The 9,067-nt window shown below is 45.0% G+C and overlaps 1 long non-coding RNA gene across 1 annotated transcript in view; it reads left to right on the plus strand.

The window, feature by feature from the left end:
* Positions 1 to 2,996, plus strand: part of LOC116225283 — a 14,538-nt gene extending 11,542 nt beyond the window's left edge. Inside the window, exon 3 of the long non-coding RNA XR_004166027.2 lies at positions 1,220 to 2,996. This is a non-coding gene — a long non-coding RNA (uncharacterized LOC116225283). The remainder of the gene's footprint in view (positions 1 to 1,219) is intronic.
* The last annotated feature ends 6,071 nt before the right edge of the window (positions 2,997 to 9,067 follow it).

The raw sequence follows: 9,067 nt of genomic DNA on the forward strand, positions 1-9,067 counted from the left end.
CAGAGACGGGGGGGCATGCAGGCTCTACAACCCCTCACTGACCACCAGAGAGGGAGATGAGGGGCTGTTTTAAAGGTCCTGGGAGCGGTGAGGGGAAACATGCTCTCCAACTGTGGAGTTCAGCTCTTTGAAATGAGCCTCGTATGAGCCTGTAGTCTGAGGCGGCGGCTTCCTGTGGAGAGATCCCTGACTGGTCTATGAGGAAGCGTGAGGTAGCCGCTCTGGCCTGAAGTCTCCGTGTGTAACGCGAGAGCTTTTGGAAGCCCGTCGGGTGCACGGTGACGGTCGGGCCCGTGCGGTTTGTTAGTTCAATGGAATTTGGCACCCTGCAGTTTGGGGGTTTCGCCTGGCTGATGCCACTGGCCCCGCTCTGCTCTGCTGTGGCCCAGAGGATGGGGAGAGGGCCGCTCTGCTCTGCTGTGGCCCAGAGGATGGGGAGAGGGCTGGGCTGCGGGAACCTGAGCCAGAGCGGCACCGGCTACCATCAAGGGAGCATCTCTGTGCCGCAGCAGGACAGGCGTCTGTCGCACACACTGAGGTCTATCAGGCCTTTCACATATCCCACTATTCACAGTCACAGTTCCTGCTGTGTTCCCGAGGGGATGGAAAATATCATGTTAAAAAATGTCATGATAACTGCTATTATACACACCATGTTTTTTTAAAGAACTAGTTTGTTTTGTGCTCTGTAAATATCTATCTATCTATCTATCTATCTATCTATCTATCTATCTATCTATCGCATTACCTTTCTTATGGTGGCCTGATTAAGACTATCAGCATTAGGCACTATTTTGTCCCCATGCAGTGGAGAGCCAGGTGATGGCGGCCGGGTGGAAGGGAGGGAGAGAACTGGAGTGGAGGGGGGGGGGGTCATCAGGAGGAGAGGAGTGTGAGAAAGGCGAGTGGGGAGGAATGTTTGTGGGGAGTTGGGGGCACGGGCAACAGGAAGTTAGCAGTTCTTCAACATGCAGGCGGACAGGGGTCAAAGCCATTTCCTGTCCTGTCTCATGATGTTTACAGCTCCCTCCTCCCTCAGCTCCCTCAGCTCCCTCCCCACTTCCTCTGTAAACATCGCTGGCTTTCTTTTACATTTAGGGCGCTCAGTCCTGACTCATGCACACAGCAATGGTCACAAGACCAAATCTTCTCTTGAAAATGTTATGCTGCCATGCTTGAGTAGACGTTACTACTGTGTTCCCCCTTTGCTCTTCCCCAGCAGGTTGAGATCCCCCGGGGCAGGCCAGGGTGGAACAGGTGGGAGGCTAAAGCCTTTGAGTGAGAGGATCAAAGCCTCCACAGTCTACGGCCCAAGCCCAGGAAACCATGGCGTCCAAGGGGAAGAAAGATACAGGTAGGTTTGGGCAGTCCAAGATGGGAATGGATGGATGGATGATGGATGGAGGGATGGATGGATGGATGGATGGATGGATGGATGGATGGATGGATGGATGGATGGTCGTCCTGGTCGTCCAGCCCCAGGTGCAGTGCTGCATCTCTGGTCAATTGGTAGTCTGAGATGAAGCACTGTAGCTCGGGAGGGAGGGCATGAGCTCCAGACACGTACGCATCAGCTCCAGACACACATGAGCTCCAGACACGTTCACATGAGCTCCAGACACGTACACATCAGCTCCAGACACACATGAGCTCCAGACACGGACACATGAGCTCCAGACACGTGCACATCAGGACTCAGGACTCAGTCACATGTTCTGTTGTAAAGCAGTAAAGAAACGTCTTTAAAATTATTCATTTCAAGTGTGTTTGCAGTCCGTTTAAAAAAATAAAAAAAAGCCCTGTTCTTGTAGTTTGCTTTGCTCCCTGGAGCATTCGACGTTCCCAGTGTCCTGCGTGTCACTATTTTGGGGATTGAACGGAGCACATTCCCAATGTTCCCTGTCCCCGGGGTCCAGTTTTCCCAGGAATCCCTTGGCCAATCAACAAGGGGGATTCCTGGAAATACTGTTCTTGGGGTCTGGGCCTTACTACAGGTCTGTGTATCTCACACACACACACACACACACCGAGTGCTTCTACTGAATGGTCTGATCTAGGCTAGTATATGCAGTATGCACCGTTAGGGAGTAGTGAACTAAACTAACTAAATGTCATTAAACTCAGTAACTTGCTGGTAGTTCAACTACATTCATATTTGCATAGTTATTCAAGTAGTAACATCTTTTGCCATCTTCTGTGTCGTTAACTACTGAAACTACAAACAATCGAAAGGACAGGAATCATTTTGTATTTCATCATTGCTTCTGTACTGTAATTGAACCCTCTCTGACCAGCCTCCTCCCCCTTGTCTATCATCCTGATTGATTGAAGGACTGCTTGTGTGTTGTCTATCGTCCTGATTGATTGAAGGACTGCTTGTGTGTTGTCTATCATCCTGATTGATTGAAGGACTGATCGTGTGTGTTGTAGAACGAGGAGATTCTGCTCAGACAGGTCAAAAGATAGGCCTATTGATTAGACCGATGTTCAAGCTGTTCATACTGTCTGAACACTGAAGTCAGTCAACAGGCCCAATGCTAAAGACCCAGGGCTTTTTTAGACCAGTGCTAAAGTCGCTCAAACGGTCTAAAAAAGTATATTTTACTAAAAATATTTATTTATATTTTACTAAAATATTTTTTCCTTTACTGTTTCAGTTGTAGTCAGATTTTTTTCTAACAACAAAAATGTAACATTCCTTGCAATTGTGTCTTTGTGAGACGCCCAGATGGGATAGTTTTGTTTAAACAGGTTTATGTCTCCAGAGGTGCCAGCTCACCAGTGAAGAATATTTGGCTATAGAGTCTAAAATTGTATTACTAAACCTGAATATTATAAGTTATTGATTAGTGCTATTTATTAACAAATGTTTCAAAAAGTTGTTGCATGCTATTTGAGAAAGTTACATCGCTAACTGAGTAATCTTGCTTTTATTTATTTATGTATTTATTTTTTTATGTATGACCTGTGAGTTTGCAATAAACTTAATTGAGTGGTATTTTTTGCTGGCATGTGACTGTTTTGTATTATATTTTTTCTTCATTTCATATCACATGTACATTGTCAATCTGATCGTTGTTTTTACAAAATAGTTTGAACTCCAAACTAGATTTTTGCCTGGGGGAGCTTTGCCGTAGTTCAGCCTCTTCCAGTGTGAAGTCATCAGTAGCTTGCTCTTCCCCAACACTGTGTGTGTTTATGTTTTATTTACAGAATCCATTGTAAAAATGGCCAATACATGATGCCCAAAGTTCATTTCAGTCTTTATGGCAACAGCCTGATCAAACATGAGGTCGATTCTGTTTTCTTCATTGGTTAAGAAAATGACTAAACAGCGCCATCTAGGTGAGAGGAGTATATCACAACCCGACATGGCAGATGTCTTCCACAAGGTGGCAGAGTGTGGTTTCCTCAGCACTACACGAGGGAGGTTGACTGGCTTCCGACACGTGCTAGTCCATTGGTCCAGCTGAAGGTCTTAAAATGTTTCCCCTCTCATGTGGCCACGGTGGCTATCACATAGCCTGCTACACACAGAAGAAGCCATATATGTTCCCCCACAGGCCTGCGTGAGCACTGAACACTCTATAGGATGTGGTTGACTCTGTCCATAGCCAGTTTGTCATGATTTTATTTGAACAGAACGAGGGAAATATGTGTGTGTGTGAACGTATATGTTCTCAAAGCTCTTTGTCCAATGTGGAAGTTATTTCCGCTAAGTGCTCCACTGCTCAGCGGTGAGACGGAGAAGCTCGTCGAATCCCCTGCTGTGAAATGTAAAAATAGCTGCCTGCTTCTCCCTCCAGAGGTTCCGTATGCACAGGCCGAATGACTCACAGAGGCGAGGGAGAGAGAGAGGGAGAGGGAGGATATTCACATTCTTGAGAGCCCCTCGCTCTCCAATCAATCCCACCATTGAATGTGGAGTAGCAGCAGCAGGCCTCGTGGGCAGCTAGCGGACCCTGTGTGAACAGTTGAGTTCCACTGTGAGCATTCCCATAGGAATGTTGTAGTAAAAGAAGGATTCTGAGCATGCAGTGGGAAGGACAGACAGAGAGAGAGAGAGAGAGAGAGAGAGAGAGAGAGAGAGAGAGAGAGGGAGAGAGAGAGAGAGTAGTACACATCACACATTGACTCTCACTTGCCCCCAAACATACAAACAAACAAAGACAGACAGACAGACAGACAGACAGACTTTTCCGGAGCAAGGGCAGTCTCACGGGTCCTGTCCCACATGCTTCTCACAAGATCAGCCTGGAGGCATCTCACTGACATCAACTGTTAGAAGCGTGAAATCCCGTTCCTCAAAGGAGGCAGGTGGGAAGTGGGAGATGGAACACGAGGTCCTGTACTTCACACTACCCCCCACCGACCCCACAGAGGGCCTCTGTGTGCACGGTCCTGACTGACAGGAGGACAGAGAGTAAACACAAACAAGCAAACAAACAAGGACAGTGAGTAAACACAAACAAGCCAGCAGATTACAAGCGGTGGGTCAAGTTATTTTTACACAATGATGGCAGTTGCATAACTTACATGGTTACAAATATTTAAAAGCATGTATTTTTGTTTGTCTGATCTTACAAAAGGCTATTTTATCTATCAACATTTGGACACAAACACATCTCATAGGGCCAAGAAGAGGAGCAAGAAGAGAGCTAAGCCAGTATCTCCATTTAATAGCATCATAGCCAAACAGACGTAATCGTAAACAGAAATACATGAATTTCCAACTGATATGACTGAGCCAAAAGGTACAGTTTGTTTATAAACTGAACTGAAGTGTCAGAAAAATAAATGTTATAAAAAATAAAACAAATTCCAGAAGGAAATCGCGAATCAAATTCAGTGTTCAGTTTGTTATATTTGATATCAGACTGATACAAACAACAAAAAATGAACTGCTGAGGTTTAAACCTTTTTGGTGGAGGGGTGTTTGAGCACAAGGTGTATTCTCACATACCAGGTGAACAGGCTTTTCCACCTAAATGTCACCGCGCCAGCTGAAAGAACAGCATGGGTATAGACAAGTCTCTCACACAAACCCTCTGGTGAAGACACCTGATCAGACATGACCAGATGACGCACAGGAAGGGAGGGGCCGACCATGAGGGAGTCATGGAAGAACACAGAACTTCAAAAGTTCAATCTTCTCTCTCTCTCTCTCTCTCTCTCTCTCTCTCTAACACACACACACACACACACACACACACACACACACACACACACACACACACACACACACACACACACACACACACACAGACAGGCTTACCTGAATTCCTCAACGCACCTTGGCCTGGGTGTGTCGAATGCTTGGCAGCGTTAATCTTGACTTATGACTCAGTTTGAAAACTGCCTGTACAGTCAAAGAAACCAAGCCTTTTCACTTATGACAAAGAGTCCGTCCGTATGTGTCTCTGTGTTCTATTTCACTTATAAGAGTCCGTATGTGTCTCTGTGTTCCATTTCACTTATGACAAAGAGTCTGTATGTGTCTCTGTGTTCTATTTCACTTATAAGAGTCTGTATGTGTCTCTGTGTTCCATTTCACTTATGACAAAGAGTCCGTATGTGTCTCTGTGTTCTATTTTACTTATGACAAAGAGTCCGTATGTGTCTCTGTGTTCTATTTCACTTATGACAAAGAGTCCGTATGTGTCTCTGTGTTCTATTTCACTTATGACAAAGAGTCCGTATGTGTCTCTGTGTTCCATTTCACTTATGACAAAGAGTCCGTATGTGTCTCTGTGTTCTATTTCACTTATGACAAAGAGTCCGTATGTGTCTCTGTGTTCTTGTTCACTTATGACAAAGAGTCCGTATGTGTCTCTGTGTTCTATTTCACTTATGACAAAGAGTCCGTATGTGTCTCTGTGTTCTTGTTCACTTATGACAAAGAGTCCGTATGTGTCCCTGTGTTCTATCAGGTATTCATGAATTCCACTGGAAAGATATATTTAATGATATGAGTGTACGGTCTAACTCTCTACAGCTCAACCCCAGAGATTCAAGAGTTTGCACTGGGAAGTTTGCATGGCCGAGAAGCAACTGGACTTTAGTAAAACAAGATAAGAAAGGGTCCATCTTTTCATTCAGTCTAGTTCTTAGAGCTGCGTTTGTGTTTCTCAAGAATGTCCTAGCCTTTCACATACACGTTGCTCTTGCATTCAGAAGGGAGGTTTGCTGAGCTGAGAAGTTTCTGAGGCACATTTGGTCCACACATCTGCTGTTGACAGATGTTTGAATACTCAGAGTGCGGTAAGAATTTGATTCAAATGAACTTCTCCAATGATCGTGTTCAGTTGTTTCTTTTGAATACTTGATAGAATGTGCCGTCTTCAGGAGGGATTTGAGGTGTTTCACTATGACTGAAATGTACAGAATTCTTCTCTTCAACATTGAACAAGACCTGTGAGGTAAAGAATCCACTAGTATCCATGAAAAGGTGTCATGGCAACCCTGACACTGATGCTAATCTGACACAGTATGCAGACTGAGAGAGAGCAAGAGGCCTTTACCCCTCCCACACCCTGACTCATAAAAGCTTAGTGACTAACCAGTAGTTTTAATAACACATTTCAGCCAGCAGACAATAGTTTTCTAACTGACATGAATATTCTTTGGCAGCAGTACATATAGGTCTGAAACACAGCAAGTAACTGGGTGTGTCAAAGTTTAAACATGTGCCAAGAGGTTTTTTTTCTGTTAGTTGCACGTGGACTGGGTTCACTCAGTGCTGTTCAGCCCATTCTAATCAAGTTGTCAAGGACATAATCCTGTCTACTGATTTGGCTAGGGTTCGTAGTCTGTGTAACAACAGTGTATCTCCGGAATGACACCTAAATTATAATAATCATTGAGGAGGCTAATACAGGCCTTTACTGTTTTAATATCAGAAAAGATCTAAAATCATAAAAATCTTTGAAAGTAGATGTATCCAATGATGTCAGGCTGGGGTTTTCATCTTCTTGCAGCCTCTCCTGAACCTCTTCAGTCTTATGAAGGTTATGATGAGGAAAAAAAGGTCAGGACACGCACCACACTGTAATCTGCTACTGGGATCTACTCATAGTACAAACATTAGGATAAATTACTCAGGCATTCACATTCTATTGACAGATATATATTTATACGGCATAGTTTGAGCTGCACTGTAAGTATAAAGCCACAACAGGGCTGTATGTAGCGGCACAACTATACTCAGATAAGGGGATAACATGTAGGCTACCTTGCCGTGTTTCTAACAAGAAAGGATTGGCCTGTGTGCTACTAGGCATGCAATACAATCTCCCAACTACGAGCTATGTATGACTAGGCTTATGTATAATTTAGAGTAGATTTCCTTGCCAGGTTTCATTTGGCCGGCTTATTATGTATCTAATTTTGTGGCTGTGAATACTGTATTGAGGTCAGCCCCACCAGCTGACGGGAATACAACGGCACGAAACTCGATATTTCTGTCTGTTAAAAGCTGCAACAAAGCCGCTGTAGTGTCCCGTACGCGCCACGGTGGGGCGCGGTCAACGCCAGGGGAAAGGTTTCGCTAGGTCCAGGTGAGCGAGTTCAGCAGCAAACGGACACAGTGAAGAAGGAACAAACGTTCAAAAACCTTCATCGTGGGCGTACCACTATTCTTTCGCGTACTATGCCCACGCAACATTGAATATTTCAGTAAAGACATATGTACGCAGGTGAACGGTTGTGTTTCAGCTGCTCATAAATGTGCTGTCACGTTAATTGACCACTAACTATCATCTACATTTTTTTTTATTATCTACAGGCGTCTTGAACTGCACACCTAGTAGGCCTAGTTTAAACGTACATTTTAAGTATTATATCGAGGAGGACTGGTTACGAATCCTGTTTAGGTAACTGCCATACCCAGGGCATCACAATAGACTACAGTTGGGTATAATACAGACTAGTCTATTGGCAGGCCGGATGGCAGCCGTCTGGATCTTTGAATACTTAGAAAGGTGAAACAGTCTGTTCTTTCTGACTCCAAGTTTAGGCGCCACCCTCAAGGGAGAAAGTTTTCAAAGCATGAGATTGATAGGCTACACCCTAACTATCCTCTTACATTGTATCGTTCAAAAGCTTTGTTATCATATTCCAGTGTGATCCGGCGTGTAGCCAACATTTAGGCTGATATAACGTTGTGAATGTCGCCATGAGGTTCCACAGGTTTAAGAGTAGGCGATCCCATACCATACATTTTTGCAATTCATAGTCGTGAGGGATATGAAATCACGTAGCAGTTAGCCAATGGCGTGCAGATTTTTTGTTGACTCTTAATACGAGTCTGTAGCCTACCAAAAAACGCGACGCCCATTTTTGTCACAAACTTAAGTCAGTTGGGACAGAGCTTTCAGCGGATTCCACCTCCATGTCAAAGCTCCCCTCCCCCACTCGGCACAGCCGCGCAGCCACATCAACGCTCCACACCGCTCCAATCACAAAATGTACTTCAATTTCCTCCTCCTACTACCACAGAATAAATCTCGTAAATGGCGTGGACGCATTATGTGAGATGGGTGAGGCAGAGGGTGTGCCTCGGATGGGGGTTGGGGTTAAGCGAGCGAGGGCAGGCTTAGCAGCAGGATTACATTACGCAGCAACAGACAGGAGGCCTGTTGAGCACGTGACTCCTCACTCAAATAAGCTACCAGGATGTACTTATCGTGGCTACCTTGAGACTGGCACACTAGGCTGTAGGACCATGCACTCAAGATTATCCCTGCTTCCAAGATGGGCACATATTATGTTGACTCCAAGGGAGATTAAGCTATTGGGTTTTTACTTTGCCCTGTTGAAGGATGTATGACTTTACTGCGGTAGCGATCAACCTCGGTGTCATTAAAGCGAACATAAAGCTAACCGCTAAAGTTCTAGACAAATACATACACAGATGCGTGTTGTGTTCAGACGGTGGTCATCAGTGGCCAGCCAGTATTGTCCAGCTCGTAGGCTGTCTGGGGGGGATCCCTCTCCTCACCACCAGCAGCTGCTTCCCCATACGTTGACCTCACAATAGATGACAGGAGAATTCAGGCCCCTTTCACCC

This window comes from Clupea harengus, chromosome 20 (assembly GCF_900700415.2).
Source record: "Clupea harengus chromosome 20, Ch_v2.0.2, whole genome shotgun sequence".
Taxonomy (NCBI): Eukaryota; Metazoa; Chordata; class Actinopteri; order Clupeiformes; family Clupeidae; genus Clupea; species Clupea harengus.